Genomic DNA, 24,471 nt, shown 5'->3' on the forward strand with positions numbered 1-24,471 from the left:
GTGAAAAGTTTTATTTTTTTCCTCTAAACTTGAGAAGGCAATACCGAGAAAAGAAACAGAATTAGCATTGCCATAATTGCACAAGTCTCGTTTAAAGCACAACCCGGATTTAATTACCTTCTTTCATTCTTGTGTACAGTTTCATTTATTCAGAAATTCTACCCTTTCTGTTAACCCCAGCCAACTCCTTATATCCTAACCTTATGACATGAGTAAATCTTTAGAAAAGCTTCAAATGCTACACAATGCAAAACCAGATCCTTAATACCTCATTATTTACAGGAAACGTAGTGGAGAAATACCTGTTTTGGAGTCAGCCTCTTAACTTAATGAACTGCTGAGTTTCTTTAGGAGACAGAGAAAACTCCACAAAAGTCTTGTAATTCTATGTCTCTTCCGAAAAACTCATAACCAATGAAAAAAAACATTTTATGAAACTGTGCACACAAGGTCCTCCAGGCAAAGTGCCCATGACATGCTAGAGACCCTGAAATGCTGCTAAATCAGAGCACACAGTTGGTCATCACAAACTAAGTGATTTAATTGTCTAAAAAATTTGCATTTTTTGCTATTGATAAAACCATTTGTTCTTCTGTTTTAAAGACATAGTGCTCCACTTCACAAAAATACAACAGAGCTAATGACTTTCTCTTCTTCACCTCACTTACACAAAAGAAAGTCTAGATCTTGATTCTGGATCTGGCCTTTATATGGTAACCAAAGGAGATCACACTTGTGCTGCACTTTTTGTTTTAATTAGGGACAGCTTCTGGGTTTGCCTGAAAGAAAAAAAAACATCTAATTTCACATGAGCCAGATCAACATCACCATAGCTGATACAGCCCACTTCAATGAAAAAAATTCTCCTGGAATTTGATAAGACAGAAAAGTTATCTGCAAGATCTGTCCCTCAGACAAACATGGACATTTCTCTGCATACTGATTTTTTTTTCCATTCCCACCCCACACCCCTGCAAGTCCTAAAGCTATACATAACACTTTTGAGGCAGTAGGTTACCAAGGCAACTCATGCAGCTTATCATTATCTAGATCTCATTACTAAGAGATTGATTTTGGACAAATAGTAATCATGTAACTGGGTGTGCTGATGGATCACTTTGTTTTAAATTGCTAAAAACCAGGGAAGCCTAAGCATATGATTCTATTTTGGGTTTGATGAGTTGAGGAAATGGCTCCATAAATGTCTTTTCAGTTTCCCTTGCCCACATTGTACCTATATATGGGTTTCTGTTACATAGATCCTACCTCCCTCAAGATAGTAACTTCTCTGATTCAAAAATGACAGGGAAAAATTAAGAACTTACAGACAGTGGCAACAGAACCTCTGGGGTACAGCCAAGGTTAAACTCTCTGGAGACCAAACAAGGCAATTTGTGGTTTTGCAGCCCGAACACTGAATGAACAGCAAAATGGCTATGTAGCAAAAATCACCAGGCTCACATAACCTTATCCTGACAGATCAAATTTCATTCAGTTATCTAGCATATAAATTCATGCTAATTCAAGAGAGACTTATTCATATTAGACAGTTAGTGAACATTCTGCTGTGGTTCCAGACTTTACTTTCAGTTGCTTCATTCATTGTCAGTACCACTTATCTTCCTGGTTTTCCTTAACTTAGCTGAAGCAGAGTCTTTCTTTCTAGTTTTTGCTCCTTTTCCTTATGCATTACATATTTGAACCTTTCACTTGCCAGAGCATCCAGTACTCAGAAAGATAGCCTGGCCAGGCAGGAGTCTGAATTTCCTCAGGTTCCTCAAAAAGGGACTGAAGGTTGCTCAGTCTAGCCATAAATATTACAGCACAAAGCTTACGCAGAGATCCTGTGGGCAGGCACCACACAGCAGACTGCCATTAGCAACGTGTATCGTGTAGTGCGCCTGAAGCAGCTGTTCAAGAACACTAAAAAGGCTGAAAATAGAAAGAAGAATACGAATGACATGTTTACTTGAAGCAGGATAAGCAAAGTGCTCTGCTATGTGCTTGACTGCAAGGTACAGCGCGTGGAAGAGCTGCGCCCACACTTCGATAGCAAGGAATGTTTGCTTCCTTTGAAGAAAGGAAGCTTGCAGTAGAAATCCAGACCATCAAAGGGACCTCAAGAAAGGAGTAACACCGCTTCTTGTCAAGAAAGGAGTAACACTGTGTTATAAATGAGTGTCAAAATTCATATTTATTAAAGTAGAAGAATAGATTCAGAATAGTATAAAATAAGGTAGAAGGAGAGTTACGTTTAGACATGTTCTCGGGAAATACACTAGAAAAGTCAGTCTGCAGCAAAGCACCAACGCCTACCACACCGATAGACTCTATTTACATGTAAAAACCCAACAGAGACAGTCAGTTTCACAATTGCAGCCACACAGGGAATGATGTCATCAGCAGCACACCTGGATCCCCTGACTGAAAGGGGGGGAACACACTGCTTAGAATTTTAAAACAGTTCTGGGAAACCTCTCGGTTTGCAAAAGAGATTTCCAGTAAGAACTGAGTATCAGATGATAAGGATATCTCTCTCGGAATGTGACTGTGTACTGTTAAGATTAATCCTGTCTAGCACAAGACCAAAAGTCGATGAATTATTCCCGAAGACATCGAGGACAGGACCACCTTCCATCAGATACCATTCTACTGGACCGGAGAAACCTTTAGAACTTGTTTAATTATGAAAAGGACAATGGACTTCCTAGCCCGTGGCAAGAAAAATGGGATAAAAAGACCTACATGGAGGAAGCTCATGTGCTCGCCGCACTCTGGAGCTGCCAGTGCTTGGAGTTGCTCAGCGCATCACCCAGAGTCTATTCCCGGGCTAGACTCTGTCCGATCCGTGGCTTACCGAAATTTTGTCAATTTGCGCGAAATAAATTTTGTACTTTGTTTTTATATCATAATTTGGCTCTGGCAAATTATTGATAAAATCAAATTGGCAATCGCACCCATAACAACTGCTTCTTGTCAAGAAAGGAGTAACACTGCTTCTTGTAGACCTTGCTGTTCCCCAACGGGCAAGTGAAAGGGCACCAGAACTGAGCAAGGAAACAAATCACTACCAGCCCTGTACTATACCAGCTCTGTAAACCTTCCTAATCACCATTCACCTATCCTTTCTGGATGCATGAGAACAAAGAGCAACACATTTTGGTAACAAGGGTGTCATGAAAAATGGACTTTATCGTATAGAGACCTTAATTATAAGTAAACACATTATTCTTGGTTATAAATTACAGCAGCACAAGCAAGTACTGTTAATAGATTTGGCATGGAAAGGACAAACCTGTTTGAAAAAAAGCTTCTGTGGAACTCAATATGACTACATCACTCTAAAGGCTGTGGAGAAAAGGCCAATTTCAAGTTCATTTAGGATTATAACCAGTTTTGAGCTGCATGAAGGTGGACATTTAATCAAAAATACTTGCAAGAATTGAACAAAATGGCTTTCAAGAAAAACACAGACAATGGTGAGTTTTCTTAATAAACATTTATCCCCTTGGGCATAAATTATGTTTTATGACCTTTTGAAATAAGACATGTCTGCAAACCCTTCATTAGTAGGTTATTAGGCTGATCAAACAAAAATACTGTGGATATTTTTGTGCATTTTCATTCATTACCCTTCAGGACATCAGCTTATCCTGGTTGTGCTGAAATCAGTAAGAGGTTTAACATTGACTTTTATAGGATTACCTCAAGCTAAGAGCATACAAACTTAGGCCTGGTGTGAGGTTCTGTGTAACTCTTAAAATACAGCAACACCTTCACTGAAAGATCTTTTTAAACACAGCTAAATGAAAATGCAATGCTGCTTTGTTTCTGGCAAAAAAGTATAATTACAATGCCCCAAGAAAAGGAAGCTGGCATGGTGCTTTGAGATCTGAGGGTAATGGAAGAAAGCAATATTATACTAAAATAATACATCAAGACTCAGTAGGAGACCAGTCAGATATTAAAAATAGAGCTCAAATGTAAACCTAGAGCAGTCATTAAGCAAAGATGAATGGAAAAATCAGTTGTTTTGGAGGTTTGAGATGGGAGGGTTTCCCATGTGGAAAACATGGTAATAGGTAGATTAGAGAAGCATTATGTCAGGAATTATGAGCTCTCCTACATTGCTGTCTACACCTTATAAAAGATGTTGTGAAGAACAATGATGAAATGAGCTGTACATCATCATGATTTCCTAAAAAGGCTCCTTAGCACTGAGGGCAGTTCATCACTCCATTGGATTCAGAGCCCCATGAGAAAACCTTTATTATGAAGAGACCACAGTTCTCTGATACAGGATTATATATTACAGTTCTTGTGAGGTTTTGTCCTGCCTACTATTGCCTGCATTTCTGGCTTTGTGTACCACTGGAGTGAACAAAATATATGCAAGACCTCTTTTTATACCTTTCCTTTTCAAAATTTCTTTATGGAAGTCATACTGCAAACTAATTTCCCCACATTTCCTCCTCATTCAAAAACTTTAAGGCAAGAGGAGCACATTACAAATCCAGGAAGTACAATTTTGAGTATTAAAAACAAGCATTTTGAAATGGAAAAAAGGAAGACAAATAGAAGCATTACATTAGTGGGATCTACTTCAGCACTAATATGAAAAAATTCAGTTATGTGAACATATTCAGGAAACAATAAAGAGGATTAGATATTCAAACAATAACTAAGAAAATCCTTGATAAACCAAGAGAGCGAAAATTTAAAAATGCAAACGGCACAGGGTTCTACAGTCTCCCACAAGAGACTGGAAAAACAAAAGAAACTCACAAATTAATATAATTTTTTGTATTCTATGATATAGCATTCACAGAATATGCAGGAATTAATTTACACAAAAAACATCATGCACCTGCAGCAGCACTTCCCTCTGAACACATGGGATGCTTGACTAAGCAGCAAAATGAATCTTCTTCAGAAATGCTGATGACGAGCTGATTTTGCAGTGGAGTCCCAGAACTCGTAGATCCAGATTCTCCAAGGTTATCCCACACACAGAATCTGGCCCATGAACCCAACCAAGGCAAAGTTAACGCTTCTGGCATGGGGTCAAAAGCAGGTAAGGCAAGGCACCTATATGGGCTCAGCTTCCCTCTGTGAAGGAGGGTGGAGGTGAGAGGAGCAGCAAGAGAAGGGTAGGACTACCAATCCCATGGGAGAGTTTTCCCTTGGGATGGAGACAGCCCCAGATGCACACCAGTCTGATGCTGAGCTGATGGCACCTGCTGCCAATGCTGAATCTAAGCCCATTGCTGGTGACACCTGAACAACTTGATGCAGGAAACCCCTAAAGAAAAAGTGCTAAAAAGTGCTATTTGAAAACTAATTTGAAAACTAATCCATTTGAAAACTAATCCACAGCATCTGCTATCACATTTCTGCATCAGGCCTGATGCTAACCTTACATCCTTCTTGCTGCTGTTAACAAGTGTTAACAGCTTCAGATTTACATCCTTTGAAGTTTTTTCAGACCGCTATTCTGTATTTCCTCCCCAAAAAATATCTCTCAGAGGAAGAAATATATTTGTTAATTATCCCCATGAGATGGTACTCAAAGAACAGTGATGGCTCTATACAGAGCCCAAATGACATATTAAGTGTAAGGGCAGTGTTTTAGTAACAAATCTCCCAGGTAAAACATCACTAATTGCTACAGAGCACAACAAACAGCAAAAGCCAACACCAAGCTTTAACATATACAGCCAATTAAAAAGAGCATGGCACAGATCAGACAAATTAATATCAATAGCAGGTGAATCAATATCATGACGTGCAAATGTTAACAAATATAAATCCCTTCTAATATGGTCTGGTCAGTCTCTTATCATATCCAACTGCTCGAGTCCCTGTTCAGGCACCAAATAACTGTCAGGGTTTAACCCCAGCCAGAAACTAAGCACCACACAGTTGCTGCTCATTCCCTCACCAGAGCATCACAAGGAAGAGCAAAAGTGAAAAATTACTTTTAAAACTAGTAATCAATTGATTTTCCAGCATGATGAGCTGGTATGCTTTGACTGAAGCCTACTACACATACCTTGTGTTACTCTATGTGGCACCTTGCTCCAGAACAGCTTTATTTTGGACAGAATCTGCATCCAACAACTTCACAGCCATAAAGAATACATGCTGCTGCAGCTGCACCCATTTCTATTTGCCTGCCAGTTGGCCAGGAGGCACAGACAAGACAGCATGTTGTGCTTTTAAGATCTTTTACCCCTTACCTGCCAAGGCGCCATAAAACATTTATAGACTATTTTGGGCAGCATTTCATTGCAAATTCCATATGCTTAGCTGAACTATTCAATGCCCAGAATGACAATAAGGAGAAGATTACATCTGAATGCACCATGTAGCAAGTATTCTACCTTTTAGCTTCTACAGCCCATTATCTCCTAAAATAAACAACAGCCAGCCTGCTACAGCCATCAGCTGAGTTCTGCAGTATTAGACACCTCTGTACAGCCTAAGGGTGGCTCAAACATCTACTCCAGGGTACAGTCTCATCTCCATTCACAGATATTTGCAAAAGAGAATACAGCCTGAAGGATGCAAGTGCTTTAGTATGTTGTATAATGTGAGGGGAAAGAAGAAATGCAGCTACAGATCCTTTCCCCAAGCAAAATGAGTGGTCTTGCCTTTAGTTACAGATATAGTCACATGATGATGATGCACTTAAAAAAAGAAAATTTGTACTAATATTTGAAGGAATTAAATAAAAACAGTGTCTGATCTACTGAATAATTTAATGTTTACTGAAGGGAAAGAGCCGTTTATTATGGAAAATCCTTCAAAATAATTTGTCCTTATATGCCATCACAAATTTACAAGGAGACTGAAGTAAGATGTGTAACTTCAGGACATGAAGTAACTCATTTCTTCTGCACTATCATGCATTTTTTCTTGCATACATGTCCCAGCAAAGTGAGACAACAATGCTGTCTATAATTTTACCTCTGCAGGGATAGACAGTGCAGACTGGCACAGAACAAGAAAATGTCAGCTAACTGAAGGGGTTTAATGTCTCTCTCTTACCTCTCTTGCAAATGAAACTGTGTCTGCCATATTAAGCTATGGGTAGCCAGTCTGGAGGAGAGGATGACCTTTTAGAGGGTACTACAATATTTAGGACCCTAAAGCAGCTCATTGGATCAGCAACCTAGTGATAAAGTAGTTCAGATAATCTCAGCTACATCCAGCAATGAGCTCTGGCCAAATGTCAGAGCTTTTAGCCTGCTCTGAGTAAAACTGGCATCAGCCTTGAACAACAGCTCCAGCACAAACAGAGCTTCACACTGTACTCTAAAGTTTTCTCCCTGCTTATCCTTTGTGTCACTTCACTGGAAAATTTGCAATCTATAAAATTTTAAAGACTTTGAGGGTTTGTTTTTTTTTTTTTTTTACCTGGGATTCAAACATTACCTTGTTCTTTTGAGATCTATTTTATATCACTTCACACATCCTTCTTTTGTTCACTACTCACAGCTCATAAAGTCCACTAATGTATCCTTTAAATACAGAAGAATCATATGTTTTTCTTCCCATTTCCCTTCCTGCTTTCTGAAAGACAGCACCTTTTGCATTAAATCATGACCAGGCCATTAACATTAGGGAACCTTTCCCATTAAAAAGGCAATATATATTGACATGTGAACACTCCACTCCCAAAAGCTTTTTTTCCAACACTTCATTAACATTTTTCACTGCTGAACCATTATACCCTCCCAGAGCAGGTCTTTGTTGTCCCATTTCCTCACAAGCCACTAATAACACAACAAAAGGAGAGGAGGCAATTGCAGATAAATCAGCCCAGCTTCCCATTGGGTTTCCCTTCCTGCCATCTGTGCTGGCTGTCACAGCACTACGTATGCTTGCGGACAATACCGTGGGGTCACACTCCACACTCCAGCCACTCCTGTCTGCTGCTGTGATTGTCCCAGTCCAGTACTTCTGCTGTTTGCCTTCACGTGTTTGTCTGCAGAGACAGCTCCCAGCCACCAAAACTGGGGGCACACAGCTGTGTTCCCAGCACTTGAAGTTCACATGCCCTTCTCCTCAGGAGAAGTGGAGACTCATCCCACTTCTCATCCCTGTACTAAGGTTTGTACTAAGTAATTTACAGCGCACAAATTTCAAGACGTGAGAAGCAACATGTTGTATTTTGAATGGCCTGTTTACTCCCAAGAAATTCCCCTGATACGATATTATCAGATTAAACTTTTTTCACACAAAAAAATGTTATTTTCAAAGAAATAAATAAGCAGGAAGCTTAAATCATAAAGAAAGTAAAGAATATGTGAACACTTCTTTCAACTAGATTAACATCAGCAAAAGACAATCAAATATTGACCTATATTTCTGGATTAGCTTTCTGAGGTGTGCAACCACCTTTTCACAGCTGTGAACACAGCACTGCAAAAAATTGATCATCACTCACTTTGCAATCTGAACTGCATGAATCATTAGTAGCTGACTTGTTAATTAAATACGGTAGCAGAATTCTAGATTAGTCCTGCCTTTATAAGAGCACCATTAATAAATCTGTTTTTCAATTTAGGAAACATCATCTTGTCACAGAGAAGCCATTGTATTTTTCCTGCTTAAGTATAATATTTCATTCATTACCTTGACAGGTCGCATCATTTAGGCTATCCACAAGAATAAATTTCATCAGCTTGAAAATGTTATCTCTGTGTCCACAGAGAAGCCCCAGATGCACAATGTCTCCCAGAAATCTCACATCAAAATTTTCATAAACCAGTGGGCACACAGAAAAACCCTACAAACAGGTTTTCAAACCCTGCTGCAATAGGTTTTCTCATTTATTACTGGGCACCACATAAAATGACTGTTTGGTTGAAGAACTGTCTTTTTCCCATTTTCCATTCTTCAGCCCCTTGCAGTGTATGTAAAATGGAAAAATCACTTTTCTCCACATATTCAACAAGGAACCCAAGCAAATTAATCTGTCCTTAATCCTTTTGCATTGCATATTACAATATGAACATGTGTATTGTACAATATAGTGCAACACCTGCGAGTGTCTTATTTTTGATTTATCAGTAACACTGATACAAGCTATCCCTGTTTTCCCTCAAGTATGGCATCCATGGCCAACACTTCTTCTTTCAAAAGACAGCTGGCAAACACTCCTGGTAAAACTACTTGAGAAACCCTCGGAAAATTGGTAGCTAAAAAGGGATTATTTTTTGAAAGTTTCTGCAAAACATCTCATGCAATCAAATTCACTAACACTTATTTGCTAGATATGCATGTATGTCTTTTATACATACATGCACAAACAGAAGCATCCTTTGAAATTTAAAAATATTAATTTAGGGACTGCCAGACTAAACACATGATGAATAAATGACTAGCACTTTGAAATGCTGAAGTAGCAATACTGCTAAAATACCTGCTGAGATTCAACTCTGGCTTCATTAAGCAGATAAAATCATCACTGTGGAAGTGCAAGATTGTCTTTTTGGCTAATGCTTAATCAGACTTCAAGTATGTATTGCTAATAACTGTGAATAATAAATTAATTCAAAGACTGGTTCTTACATACATATAGAAGTCTGATGGATGGCTGCTAAGAGGTCTGTTCTAGAGACAGGAAATACCTTATACACATTTACTAAGTGCATTTATTCATTCTCACAAATCCTTAATGAGAACTTCACTATTTTCTGTTTTATGTATACACAAAAGGAAATTTTAGAAAATAGTGACTCATAAAACAAAGCCGAGACCAAATAAAGAATAGACACAGTTCGTCTTTTGTACACACTCTAAGAAGTGTAATTGATCAGTGGTGCTTTTCTAGTGCATGTTTCTACATAAACAAGACAGTTATTTTACAGCAAACCTGTGGTATTTTGAAAGATTTGCTTTGCCTCCTCTCCCAAGGACAAAATTTCTCACCTACAAAATGAGTCTGACCAAAATTCTGTCTTTGAGGACCTAGTATGTCATACCTGTGGTATGACAGCTTTGGAAAGATTAGATATTGTACCTATGAACCCAACATCTGCTCCTTCAGTAACCAGATTATTTTGCCACCCCTCCCCCAAACCTATTTCAATAAGTTGTCTATTCTCTTTTACTACCAAAACACATCACCAAAAAAAAAAAAAAAAAAAAAAAAAGCTAACCAGTAATCCATAATTTCTACATTTAATGCTCTAAATGTGAAATATGGAAAGGTATCGTGACCTACCTGGAAGGCAGAAGCAAAGAGCCCATCTTAGTTTGGTACAAGATACAGGGTCTTTTTCTCACAAATAGTTCTTTATACTTTTAAACCAAACAGAAAATTTGGGAGTCAACAACAAAAAATATGTACTCAATTTCAGTGCACTCCTACAGGATTTCTGATACAGAGTGTTACTATATTTGTACTATATTTATTACTAATGAACATTACTATTTATTACACTAGTATTACAGTAAATGTGTACTGTACATTTTTGAGATCCTGCCTTTTCTTCTACAAATTGGTACAACAGCACTGATTTACCCTGGAGATTAACCGAGTTACACCAGGAACAGTGTAATTCTCTCTAGATTTGCAGAGCTGAAACACAGAAACACACAATCAGTTGGGTTGGAAAACACCTCTGAGATCATGGACTCCAACCTGTGACTGAAGATTGCCACCTCACTCAGACCATGGCACTCAGTGCCACACCCAGTCTTTCCTTAAACACCTCCAGGGAATGTGACTTCACCACTCCTTGGGCAGCCCATTCCAATCTCTAATCACCCTTTCTATGAGGAAATTCCTCCTGCTGTCCAACCTATTCCTCCCCTAGTGCAGCTTGAGACTGTGTCCTCTTGTCCTGGCTGCCTGGGAGAAGAGGCTGACCCCACGCGGCTACAGCCTCCTTTCAGGTATTTATAGGGAGTGACAAGGCCAGCCCTGAGTCTCCTTTTCTCCAGGCTTAACATCTCCACCTCCCTCAGCTGTTCCTCATAATATATGTGCTCTAGACCCTTCACAACCTTTGCTGCCCTTCTCTGGGCAGAAATAAATAGCATTTACCTTGCATCCAAACAGAGAATTAAATCCTTGATCTCATCACTAGCACAAGAAGCAAATCAAGAATGTAAATCTCTAAGGCTCAAAACCTGGTCAAAACAGAGAGAGCTGTCACTAGAAGCCAAGGTCATAAGGCTGTGAAAGCCAGTTCAGTCTATGGTGTTTGCAATTGTTCACATACATTTTGTCAACTTCGCTGGTTTTAGTAGACATGATGCAGTACAAGGGAATGTGTGTATGAAAGAAAGACAACAAAAGGGGGAAATTTGTCAATAAGAATAATATGGCCATTATGGAATATTAATACCTACATTAAAAGGGACACTTTCCCCTCAAATTAAGAGGTTTTGTCACAGAATTCTGCAGTTCGTCTTATTTTAATGGATTTTGCTTGCTACTTTCTATCATATAATAGTTCGTGAAACAGTTCATAAAGTCCTTTGGCAGAAATTAACTGCATTTGTTGTGTTACAGTGGTTGCAATTAAAAAGGCAGTATTTCCACACAGCTATAAAATAAAGTATTAAACAATAAACTGCAGTCTTCTTTGCACTTAGAAAAGAAGCAAGATCTTATCTAATGAAGGAGAAGTGTGCTTCTTTTGAATTACTTTAAATAAATGCAATTTTCTTGGTTAAAGACACTGAATAAATTATACCAGTGATGTGCTTTTTAGATTAAATTAATCTAAACTCAATTAATATCCTATATTCACAGACAATATAATAGACTAAATCAAGATCAGTGTGATGTCCATTAAATGACGAGTAATTTTTAGCTTCAATATACATAGAAAAACACAGGCTTACAGAAAATTTTTCTTAACCACATAGCTGGGATTCCCATTTATTCTGAAACCATTACACATTAAACCTTAAATCTCAGACTACAGCAAGAAAAAAAAGTTGGTTATTTTTTTCCTGAACAATGTTTCAGTGCTGCACACCAATCTCTCACACAATTTATATATGTAGTGACTCAGTATTTCAAGGGAAAAAGATGCATTAAACATATATGACCATGAAGATGCAAGAGCATTTCAGCTGCTCTACATTCAGTGCCAGAGATAATAGTTCCTACTTTGCCTACAGAAGTTGCAATTTAGAGGAATGTTTCAATTTTAAAACCAGACCTTAATTAGTTTGTGTTGCCATTTTTCCCCTTAAGCTCTACCATGGTTACTTTTGCCACATGATAATATGCACAATGCATTTAGTTTTGTTATACATTCTTAAAATAGTTTTATTCCTTTTCAAATAAATTTGCCACCTCAACCCCAAAAGTACTTTAATAAACTGCCTATTCTCTTTTACTGCCCAAACACATCATCATAAAAAAAGACAGGTGCCCATGCATTAATCCATAATTTCAACATTCAGTGCCCTAAATGTGAATTATTTAAATGTATGGTGAGTTACCTGGAAGGCAGAAGGAGTCTTGTGATTAACTATGTCACTTATACCCACAAATTATTGCAATTAATTCTTTGAAAGGTGAGCCCAAGAGTTGCATGATAGCACGGGTTCAGTATTTAGTCTCCAAAACTGAGAAAAAGAAAAAACCTGATATACTTCAGTTCATTATTTTCATAAATATTGTAGATCACAACCCATAAAATTTATTAGAGATTCAAAATCTGATAGTTCAGTTGCAGATTAGAGGATTTCATATTTATGATTTGGTAGTCCATATGCAAATTATTGTAGAGGTTGTTGCTGAAGGTTGATGTTGGCCAGCCTTCAGGCACCCACCCAGCTGTTTTCTCCTCCTCAACAAGCAGACAAGAATATGAAAAAAGTCACGAATCCTGATAAAGACAGGGAGATCATTTACCAATTATCAAAATGGACAAAACAGACTTGACTTAGGGAAAATTATTTTAAATATTTGCAAATCAGAGTAGAATTGTGAGAAACAAAGACATAAATGAACCTAACCCTTCTTCATAGGCCTTCCATTTCCCTCCTTCATTATGATTCTTCTGGTTCCTTCCTCCACCCATGCAGGAACTTAAGGGAATGGGGTTTGTGGTTAGTCTATGGACCACAACCAGTTTCTTTGCATCAGTCCTTCCTCCTGAAACATTTCCACTGATCCAACATGAGTTCTCATAAATGGCTCCAACATGGGCTCTTCTCAGAGGCTGAAGGCCCATGTGGGCCCTCCACTGGCTGCTTAAGTTCCTTAAGGCCACGTCCCCCCCCTCCAGTATGGGTTTCTCTATGGCTGTAGTCTGGACACCTAGATGCTCTGGCATGGTTCTCCATGGGCTGCAGGGAAACACTTGCTCCACCATCACTCCTGCCACAGGATGCAAGGAAATACCTGCTCTATCCCTGTGCACTTCCTCCCCTTTTTTCTCTGACCCAGGGGCTTGCAAGGTTGTTTTTCACGCTTTTTTTCCCCTCACTGCTGTTTTTAGTATTCCCCTTTCTTAAATATATTTTCTAGAGGCACCACCAGTGCCCAACTGAGGGGCTCAGTTGTGGGTACAGAGATCTGTGGAGTCAGCTGGAGCAATGTTTATCATAGGGCAGCTCCTGTTCTCTCCCCATACCCAACACCCCAGCAGCCCCACCACTACCAACACCCAGATATCCACACTCAGTGAACTTATTTAGCAACAAATAGGTTATTTCCATACATCACACCAGTCTACTCAATTCCTCATTCTCCCAAAGCAAGAACTGAATGTGCAACAGCCACCATTTACTAGGAAAAACAATAAACTAAGTTCCCAGTATAACTGAGGACAGCTTTTCCCTGATACAAGCCACTACTGAACACATCAAGGAAGACACAAATGTTCACAAGCATTGATGTTGGCAAGGTCCATTCTAAGAAAACTCCACATCATGCTTAAACCAGGCAATATTATATAGACAATCTTCAGACAGGAATAAAGACCTCAAATAAATGTTTTTGTTTATTTAGAGAACAAAATGTATACAAAATATAGAAATAGATTAATATATTCATTGAGGAACTCTAATACATAAATTCATTAGGGAAGCAATAAACATAATGCATAAATTAATTACTTTATGCTTATCCTCATTAAATGCTGCTTAATGAGTGAACAAGCTTGAAAAGCAATGACAAATTATGAAAGTGCATGCAGAGGATTCCTTTTTTTAATAAAGCAGCATGGTAGCTCTGGATACAGGCTGGTAACATTGATGCAAGGTGGTCACTTTATTTTCTAGCCTTCATGAGCAAGCACCTTCTGCCACAAATTTTGAATTTGTCAGAAAAGCATCAACTTTACAAAGTCTGATTGCTGAAAGTACTTTTACTAAGTTTCAGAAATCACCTCCTCCTTAAATTAATTTGTATTTTACAAATTAATTAGTATTACAGGACAACTTAGACCTCCTTGGGAAATATTAATCAGAAATATATATGTGCACACATGGATATGTATGTGCACACACAGATACACACAAAATAGGAATATATTGCAACATTTGAAAATTAGGCTTGTGTGTTTTGTATTCTCATTGTTTGAGAATGAAGAACAAGTAAATGCGTTGCCACAGTCACAAACTGGAAAGAGGCCGGGCAGCACTGGAGGAAGTCATATCCAACACCAACATGTGATGGGGTATGAGCGTTCCAGCATTAACTGAGCTGTGTTATTAACATGCTATGGAAGACTCGGTGGCCCCATTTGTCATGTCACAGATATAGACTGCTTATGCTCTCATTTTCTGCAGCACAAAGACTCAAAGTGCCATGTTCTATCTTGTGATTTAAACAAAAAAAAGAAAAAAGCCACAGATACCCATTTTTCACTTGCTCTTTTCCCACGCCAAAATTGAGAGAAGATGGCAAACTGCATCCAGAATACATTAGTCATATTGATATTATAAATACCTTTATTTTAAACTAAAATATAACATCTTCAAATTATTGGTGCATTAATGAAGCAGTATTCAGTGAAGGTTTCAAAACAGTCCTCCTACCTTCCCAGGACACCCACAAATCACAGTGAAACTACCAGTGCTACCTTGATAAAATATTTAAAGCAATTTTTGACCATTGCAGGAACAAACATTTCCCAGATAACCTTGGGATATTAATCCAATTTTTCAACTCTTAAATGGATTTTTTTAAACTCCTTAAAACTTAAGCAAAGGAATCTAATTCTTCCTTGTAGTGACAATAAACAGATAAAGTAGTATTCCGAACAAAGACAGTCAGTCCTTTTCAGGGATTCCTTGGATTATGCTCCTTTTTCCAGAATATTAGTGTGGCTAATTCCTGATTCATTGAGAATCATGAGCAATATCTAGCAAATTTCAATGCCTATGATTACATACATACACACATCAAAGCATTTTTCAGTATCCTCCAGCATGACCAATCCACACAAGTAAGATTCTCAGTATCAGTTGTCAGCATGAGAACATTTTTGAAACAAAATCCAGAGGAAATCAGCAACCAAAGCAGCATAGAGAAAGCTCCAATATTAATCTTGGATCACATAAAATATTTTGCATTGCTATGACAGCATCATATCATAATAACCCCACAAACACAAAATTAGTACACTTTACAAGAAGGTATGTGCTGATAGTACACAGCTACCAGAAATTATTCCTTTAAAAGTAAATAACTCTGTAGCCTGATGTTTAAGCAAACCTTCAACTATTTTAAAACCTAGTCACTCTGCAAACAAAACCGTATGTTCATCAATCACACTAAGTCTTTAGACGTTTTCAATTGATTTTGGTCACTTAAGACCCATTCACAAAGGATTTGGAAGTCACAGCACAGCTAAATGCCATCTCCATGATTGGATAAAAATGTGTATTAAACAAATCAAGACATACTCATGTTACAAACAGGTCCTCAAGAGTTTTGTGCTGACACTTAGGCAATAAGAGAGCTAATGAGAACAGCTATATTCTGCTCAGCACTGTTTAGGATACTAACAAATTAACTTTAGATGATTTGTCATCAAGTCCCTGCAGGAAGAAGCTACACTATTTAAGGGGGTGGGGGAAGAAGAAAGGCAGCATACTGGTCTATGGAAATCCTTGATCCCAGGCTAACTACTGTGACAATAGTAAAAATGATACTAGAAATAACATTTAACAGGGAATAATTTTAACCATTTATCTCAGTAATAATCATGTGGGTCTTATTTATTGACAGGCACTTTAACCTTCATTCATGTCTTCCTTTTCAGGAGTCATGATAGTATTTTAAAAGAACAGTATTGAAAATGAATTTAAATGCCATTTGAAAGAGAAGGACCACAACTCATGGCTTCCCAAATTTACACAAAATAGCCAGTGGAGCCACAAAATAAAAACCAGGTGGTAAGGGATGAGAGTATTTGGGGTTTCTTTTTTCTGTTTCCCTTCAATATATCTAATTATCTCACTTGTGAACCATTATGTCTGTGGAAGAGAAAAGGAAATGTCAACAGTAGCCAGTGGCAGCACCAGCTGGAAGCTGGAAATGGCTTGTAGTTTTCAGCTGTCAAATGTTGGCTAAAATGTAATAAATGCCAATATGAAATTATCTGCAAATCTGTAGCTTCTTTAAATTAGAAAAAAAAAAAAAGAGGATTTTGAGAGAGCAATTCAAAGTCTATTATATTATTATAGTTATGTATAAAGTGTTGCAAGTAGTTCGGTCTCACTGGTTCCCAGGTTGGCAGAATTCCCCCGCCCATGTTCTGTGCTTAAACACCAAAGCAAAACAGCATTCTGTATCACGCTTGATCCCCTCCCCCTTAAAAAGCCCTGAATGCCTTTTCTCTATGGCTGCAAAGTCTTGTGAAAGTAGACATCATCAATAAAAGGAGACTAAATAATGTATTTATTCTTTCAATGGTATCCATGATTTGTCAATGTCTTACCAGCCATGAAACAAGACAAGAAATGTAGAAACAATACTGGAAAGATGCAGGAGTCACCAGGTAGCTGATTGTGTAGCAAAACTACACAAATATTTTCTGGCTTTGGGTCCAATCTCATGCTTTATATACAAAACTGTAACTTTTGTAAAATGGATGTGTCTTTCTCAGCAGCAGGCTCCCTGAGAGAATTGTGTATGCTTGAAAAGAGAAGGAATTCACATATGCACACCCTGCCCACTAGCAGGACCTAAAAAAGAAGAGGATATGTTTCCTCCACAACTGTGAGTTCAGCAAATATGCTGCAACAGCAGCCACAACACTGCTGTCCTTTCTGAGAAGATGAGCTAACATTTAAGCATGGAAGACACCCAGGCCCACCCTTAGGCATTCCTAAGTGCCAGCCTCTTGAATCAGCACTGATTGAAACCTTTTGGAATGCACACAGCCATCCTACCAGTGCCAACACACTCCACCACCTCGCACTGGCCTCTCAGACATTCTCATTCCCAGTGTGGAAGAGGATGCTTGCATTGAGTCAAGAGCCAAGGGTAGATGACATAAGTGCCTATGCTTGTCTTTGTGTGCACATTTTTTGGATTTCTAGACCAGACAACTGGTGCAAACAGCTACAGCACACTGCTGTGGCCCATCACCCTCACCATACATCACAAACCAGACCAGAAAAATTTACCTGCCATGCAGTCACTGCATTACACAAATGGGTATGGCCATGCATGGCTTCACACACCTACAGACAACCTGAAGAACTGAATAACTGGCTTTATCCCTTCAAAATAGACCAATATTTTCCTTTCATCCTGTTTCCAGGGCACAGTATGTTCTGTGGTACTTGCTCTTGAATTGCTGACAAATTCAGTCCTACTAACTGGAACTGAGCTGACTTTTTTGAATCCTATGGATTTCCCTTGAATTACAGTATTTAAAATAATAAGACCTAGCTAGTATAATGATGGCTTACTATATAAAACAGAAATGGAGCGCATTCTTATCTAATGAAACTCCTCTGACTTAAATTTTGTTTTCTATCTTATTTGTCCCTGTGGACACTACGTAGTTTCTGCTCATTCTTCTCATCTGATAGACTGAAAGCTTTTGGGGAGCAGGGACTGCCATTTGTTGTATGTCTGTAAAGGACCTAGGCCACCAAAGCCCAAAGGTTTTGAAGTGCTACTGAATTTCATTGTCCACATCAAATAATGAAGATCTTTGACTTCTCTTTCTAGCAGACACAATTTGCAGTAGCTGTATTTAAAACTAATAATGAGAAGATTGTTTGAAAGTAGTAGTTTCCTTTCTTGAAAAAGTATATAAAGAACATAGTCAGACCATCTCACTCTGCCCTCTTGCACTGTTGGGAACTAGATTAATTACTGATCAGGTTCTCAGGTCCACTGGAACACAACTTCCCTCTGGCCCACGGAGAGCTTCAGCAGCAAATGCCACAGCCAGCAGGACGCTGCCCAGCTGCTGTGGGCTCTCCCTTTACGTGCCCAGGATTCCTCTTTCTGCAACAACTGCACAATTCCCCTAATCCAGTGCCTTTTATTAAAGCTTTGCATGGGAAATGTAACATCAACCTCAGACATTCTCTGTTTGACTAGAAGTTGAGGAAATATGATGATGGGACACGGAGAACATCACCAATACAAAAGTTACCAGTCCTGTACCAAGGAAAAAAAAAATCACTTTTTTTGGAGGAAACAAACAAAAAAAATCCCTCAGGATTCTAGAAGAAAATAGCTGCAGCAACTGAGTATTAATGCATGCATAAATTCAGAAAGCCTGATTAGTAGTTACACCAAAAGATGAAGCACAAAAATTTTACCCTGTGGATGAAAGTTACCATGAGCCAGCCTTAAATCACTGGGATAGGATTCCCCACATTGATGAATAATTTTGGTCTCAAGGCACCAGCTGTCTATTACACTGCCCTGCAGGTCCTGTGTGGTGTTTGTACACACATTTCCTTTCACAGGGGGAGAAACTGTATGTCTGGAAACATAGAAAAGATTATTAGATACCAAAATCTCAGTTGATACAGATTTGGAGTAAAATTACTGATGGCTGTCACCAACCACTTATCCCTCTCATATTAAGGTATAGTCACCATTAGGGCTAGGGTCTCTTTACTGGTAGTGCTCATATTAAAGCCCAGCTAGATCTGATACTCAGGAGAGGTTCCAAGATATTTCTGTTGGAAAGGAGGGGTTAGTTAAAGGCAGAAGACCTCCTGTGAGAGTGCTAGAGAAATGTCCCAGGCAGAGGAAGCCAAACTTGGCAGGGTCTGTGCCCATATCGTTGGTCCAGAGCAGACCCTGAAGCAAATTAGCCAGCCAGCAATGCCTTATTTACCCCCATGTCCCTCTTCACAAGGAACTACTTCTCCAACACTGGTAGGAATACTGAATTAATTAGCATATATGTGGTGTGAACAATCAGGAGACTTGAACCTGGGACTAAAGTGAGAGCCAAATTATTTGATGCTAAAACACACTCAGTAAGGAATAGTGAAAGGGCTCGAGGAAGTACTGGGCCACTTGACATCAAAAACAGTATCTGTGGTAGGAAGTAGAAGCAGAGCAGAGTAGCTTGCAGTGTTTTTGTATCCTTTCCTTTATATGGCTGTGTTGGCACACTGGGATGTAGACGAGCATGTCCTGCTGGGAAAGGAAGAGATGTGACAGGACTGAGGAATCGTGAGCCCAGGGCACGATCTTGCATGCTGAAGCGGCTCTGGCTGTTTTGCATTAAACGCACATGTCCACACTACCAGGCACACAGTGGCTCTGCCCATGGATGAACCATCTCCATTTACAAAGACAAATAAGCAAAAGATTAGTTTAAAAGCCTGCTACAACTGTGGCACAATAAAAACAAGTGACAAGCTTTTAGGCTTAATTGCTTCATCAGTTCAATCAGGGAAAAAGGTATTCTGAGCCTGAGAGCTTGTCTGTTTCTTTTCCAGTTATATCTATTTAACTAATAAACAGATCTCTCTCTCCAGACCTTACTTATATTATTCTAGAGTGGATACAAAGTTCCCCATCTTCCAAAACATTAAAAACCTAGCATTTAAAGAGAGAAGATTATTAAGTCTTAATTCTGCAAAACATGAACTGCCTTCCAGTACTAAGAATTAGTCAAATTTATCAATCTCTGGGAAGAACAGGTTTGCTCAACAAAACTGAAACAACACTTGAGAGACTTTCTCTGAGGAGAAAACTGTTATGGACACCTGGGTGATGGGCCAGGACTTTCTCCACCAGGTTCTCTGCCCAACTGAAACATTACCTGGAAACAAGCTACCAAGAATATCTTTATCCTTGTAAGGCCACGCTACATTTCAGAGCAGCCTTATGGCTGCTCCAAGTTGCACCTTATCATCTGTGTTTATAAAAAGCTGCCTCAGCTATGAACTGCAAGAGCGTACATCCAGTAAACCCTGGCTACACCCTGAGTCCTCCTTTTCATCCTCTGAAGGCCAAAGATGACTGTGGTAGAACAAGATTCAAGAATGCCTTCTCCACTAGGTAATATCTGGGCAGAATTTGATCCTACAGATGCACATTCTAAAGCCAGAGTCATTTGGATTTCAAAACCTGACTATAACTTCTTTTGGAAAGCACTTGACACATTTTGTCTTTGCCATCATGTAAAAGTACTACTATTTCCTTATAGACTTTGCCTACATGACATTGTCATAGAAATAAATCTTCCTATAAACACTAGACGTTAGTGGTTCTGATATCCTTAAGGGTGAATTTTCCATAAAAAGTCTTGCTCCAGCACTAATTGCAAAATTAGCAAGAAGCTTACGAGTAATTAGATTGGGGTGTTAAATCATGAATGTTCCTTAAATAAAATTCCTAATTAGGACACACCACATATTTATCTACAATCTAGATCTGACAAACAGCAAAAACTTTCCTTTTCTAGCTGATATCCAGGACGCTGCCAGGGAAATACCAGGCACTTACAGTACTGCCTTCAGGAAGGCTCATTTGACTTCCAGGCAAGGATGCCTCTGCCACTCCACTTTGATACCAAAGCAGACTGGCTTAGTAGAGAGAATCATGGCTATAAATCCAGATACCTATCACCAGAAAGGTATTCATCTCTCTCTTCTGATGACACAGGAAGTCCGGGGACTTGCACAGATTAAGCTTCTGTGATGGAATTTAGCTGCTGATACCATAAAAATGTAAATCTATCAACACAATCCCTCTTTCTACATGGCATTTCTCAAACTGTAAGACAAATGCAGTTGGATAGATGCTTTTGTTTTATTACACCTAATAAAACACCACCTGACACAAATGCATCTCAACTGAGAATTGATCCACAATAAACTACTGCAATACAAACAGCAACAGTTACAAGTTTTTTACAGCCCCTTTACACCAAAGGTACTAAACTGCTTCAAAACAAACCCCACAATTACACTGAAATTCCACACATCCTGCAGGCAGTCTTTCCAAACATTTCATACCTCGTTCTAATTTCAAAACAAAACAATCCACTTTCTCTGAAAAGCAGATGCACAGATTTTTAGGTATCAGAACAATTTTTTTTTCAAGTTTTACATCAGTTTATTTCAAGTCCACTGAATATCATTTCATGTAAACACAGAATTCCTATCTGCAAGAAACATTTCACTCCCAGTTTGACACTGACCATCATAAAAACTAATATGTCTTCTGAACCACAAGCAGTATCTCTCAGTTACCTGGATTTTACTGTCTGAAGTGGTTCTGTTCTATGCTCATGCTGCAGCTGCAGAACTTTTTCTCTCGGCAACTCAGTTGAGAGGGACTTAAGCCAAGAAGCACCAGGAAAATTAGCATGGCTACCATAGTGCCTGTGAGGCTTGATTGTTGAGACTGCTTAATTAATTTTTAGTCCAACTTTAAGTCTCTTTTTATGTAACACCACAGTAACTAGCCCATTAAAAAGATGCATATATGCTATATCCCTTAGAAAAAAATCTCAATCATCTCTTCCTACAGCACAAGGCAGCAAACTATTTTTTTGGTAATATTTTTCTGCTATTGCAACTTAATAAACTCAATTGTTTTGCAGTGGATGTGTTCAACCCTTTGTATTAAAATGTTCATTCAGGCTGATAGAGATGTTCTGACTGAAAGCAGGTTGGGTATTTTTTCAGAAAGAAAAAGTTTCGCTGAAACAAAAGCCTTTCTGCAAACGGTATTGCAAATCTAGTATGTCATTTTGGGGGAAAATGTAATGATCACAGATTTCAGCTACATTACTCAGTAGCTGAGTCTTCACATTGTCACCATCAAGACCTGAGGCCAGGTTACACTTCAGGTTACACACCTTGCTTTTATGACCCCAAATGTTTTAGGGTAAAGAAAAATCTTTCCCTGACCAAACTGATATAATGTTTGCATTAATACTTCCAGGAATTAGAGACTGATATCTTAAAGTGAAACATCTAGAATGAACAAAAGCTAAAATCCATTATCCAACCCTCCTCTTCTGCATGTGCAATAAGACATGCCAGGAATATACACACTTATAACCATGAATCAGAACCTGATTTATTAACAATTGCTCCACAAAAAGGCTGTAAGAATAGTTCTATATTCACAAATATTAATGTTTATTTGATTGTTGTGAAATGTCTCAAAAAAGCTAAATGAATTAACAGCTATGCTTGGCACCATATGAAATACACACCTTAAGGAGGATTGACAAATCTAAGTGCAAAGGTTAGAGTTAGATGCCTGCCAGGATGGCTTTTTTCATCTTATTGAGCCAAAAATTATATTTGTCATCTTTTTCGGAAAGATGCAAAGAACTGTAATTCACATGAACTTGGCAGAGTTGTAAACCAGCAAGTCTGTCCCAAAAAATGGCAAGTGTCTCCAGTAGCTGCTGTTGTTGCCAACATGTGACAACACAATATACCCAGGTCCCATCAGCTGCATCCCCAGCTACTGCTAATTTTGTGCAGGATTATACCATTTATCTGTGTTCACTAGCTACAGTTATTTTAATAACAGTCAGTAGTAGAAAGAAGGTGAGGGGGCAAAAACACAAAGAATGTGCAAGTGAGGTTTGCTAGATTATGATCAGAAAGACATTAACAAGACATTAACAAGCCAACACAGAGGACTGAGATGTTACTGACAGACTATAAAAAGTGGACCACGCTGCTTTTTTGAGGTTGAGTTTTTTCATTGTTGGTATTGTTTCATTTTTTTTATGCTTTGTTGGGGTCAAGTCAGATAAGAAAATCTCTATTTTGACACTTTTTTATAGAACTGGACAAAGAAATCATGTTCATGAAAATCTGAATAAAAGCAGTATTCAGATTGGAAGAATATTTTTTTCTGTTGCATCTCACAATTGAACAAAAAACCCTTTTCTGTGTAGATATATATTGAAACTCCATATTTAAAGAAATCAGCCTGAAATAACTTGTTGGTTAGGAAAATCAGGTGAAATAGAAGAGGGTGATGTTCAAATCTGTAATTAATCTCATTGAAGTGTCCCATTTATAATGGCCATTTACCTTATGTTCACTTTGTCAGAGCTCCAACATCTAAGGTAAGAAATCATTCCCTTCCAAAAGAGTAAAAATGTTGAAGCTGCTGTTTTTAATTGTCATTTCCAGACAAAAATATATTAAGGCAACTTTAACCTAGATGTCCATTTTCCTTGATATGACACCTTGCACAAGCACGGTATTTTATAGATACCTTCAAGCAGGGATCTGAATTTAGCACTAAGATCTTGTTTTACAGGGGTGAATGCAAAATGCTTTTCTTCTCATTATCCTGGTTTGAAATAACAGTACTACTTATAAGTAACATAATGACAACATAAAATGCAAGAGCTCTTTCAAAGCAGTGCAATAAACCATGATGGTCAGTTGCCTCAACCAGCACTACAAATTCCAAGCAAATCAAGCTCCATTTAATTCCTACTGTACAATTACAGCATATATGATACCCTGTGTAGACATATTCAAATAACTCTGTACACTTCCAGCTGGAATTATTTAGATCTCCCACTTCAAAATATTTTGATGCTTATTCTTGTTACACATTAAATACAGGTTCAGCATACTATACATCAAACATTATTGCTAGTACTTAGGACATTATTCCATAATCAGGAAAGATTCAATTCATAATGAAAACGTATTGTAACAGAGACAAAATATATTAAGCCAGTTACTGTCTGGAAACTGAGCTCTGGCCTGACCTATGTAATATAAGACAATTGGCTTCCTCTCTGTTCCTCCCTCTAACAAATTGCTTGCTGTACCTGTGTCATCTTTTGAGGCCAAGGACTGGCTTTCTCTTTGTGTAATGTGATTTGCAGCTGGGATTTCTGAATGCTGCTACAACACAAAATTACTGCAAGGGTTCAGAGCTCTGCTCTACCAATCACCCTAATCCCAGTCTTTATTAGTACTTTTAATGGCACCCCTGCTGTTAGAGAACAATAGCCCTCTCAAGAGAACTTGTCCCATCACTTTGAATCTACTGTA

General features: G+C 38.4%; 1 protein-coding gene across 6 annotated transcripts in view; it reads right to left on the reverse strand.

Moving 5' to 3' along the window:
• MYO16 (myosin XVI) overlaps positions 1-24,471 on the reverse strand; it is a 363,630-nt gene that overhangs the window by 337,166 nt on the left and 1,993 nt on the right. The gene's annotated exons all lie outside the window — the stretch shown is intronic.

The sequence above is a fragment of the Motacilla alba genome, chromosome 1, assembly GCF_015832195.1.
Source record: "Motacilla alba alba isolate MOTALB_02 chromosome 1, Motacilla_alba_V1.0_pri, whole genome shotgun sequence".
NCBI classification, from domain to species: Eukaryota; Metazoa; Chordata; class Aves; order Passeriformes; family Motacillidae; genus Motacilla; species Motacilla alba.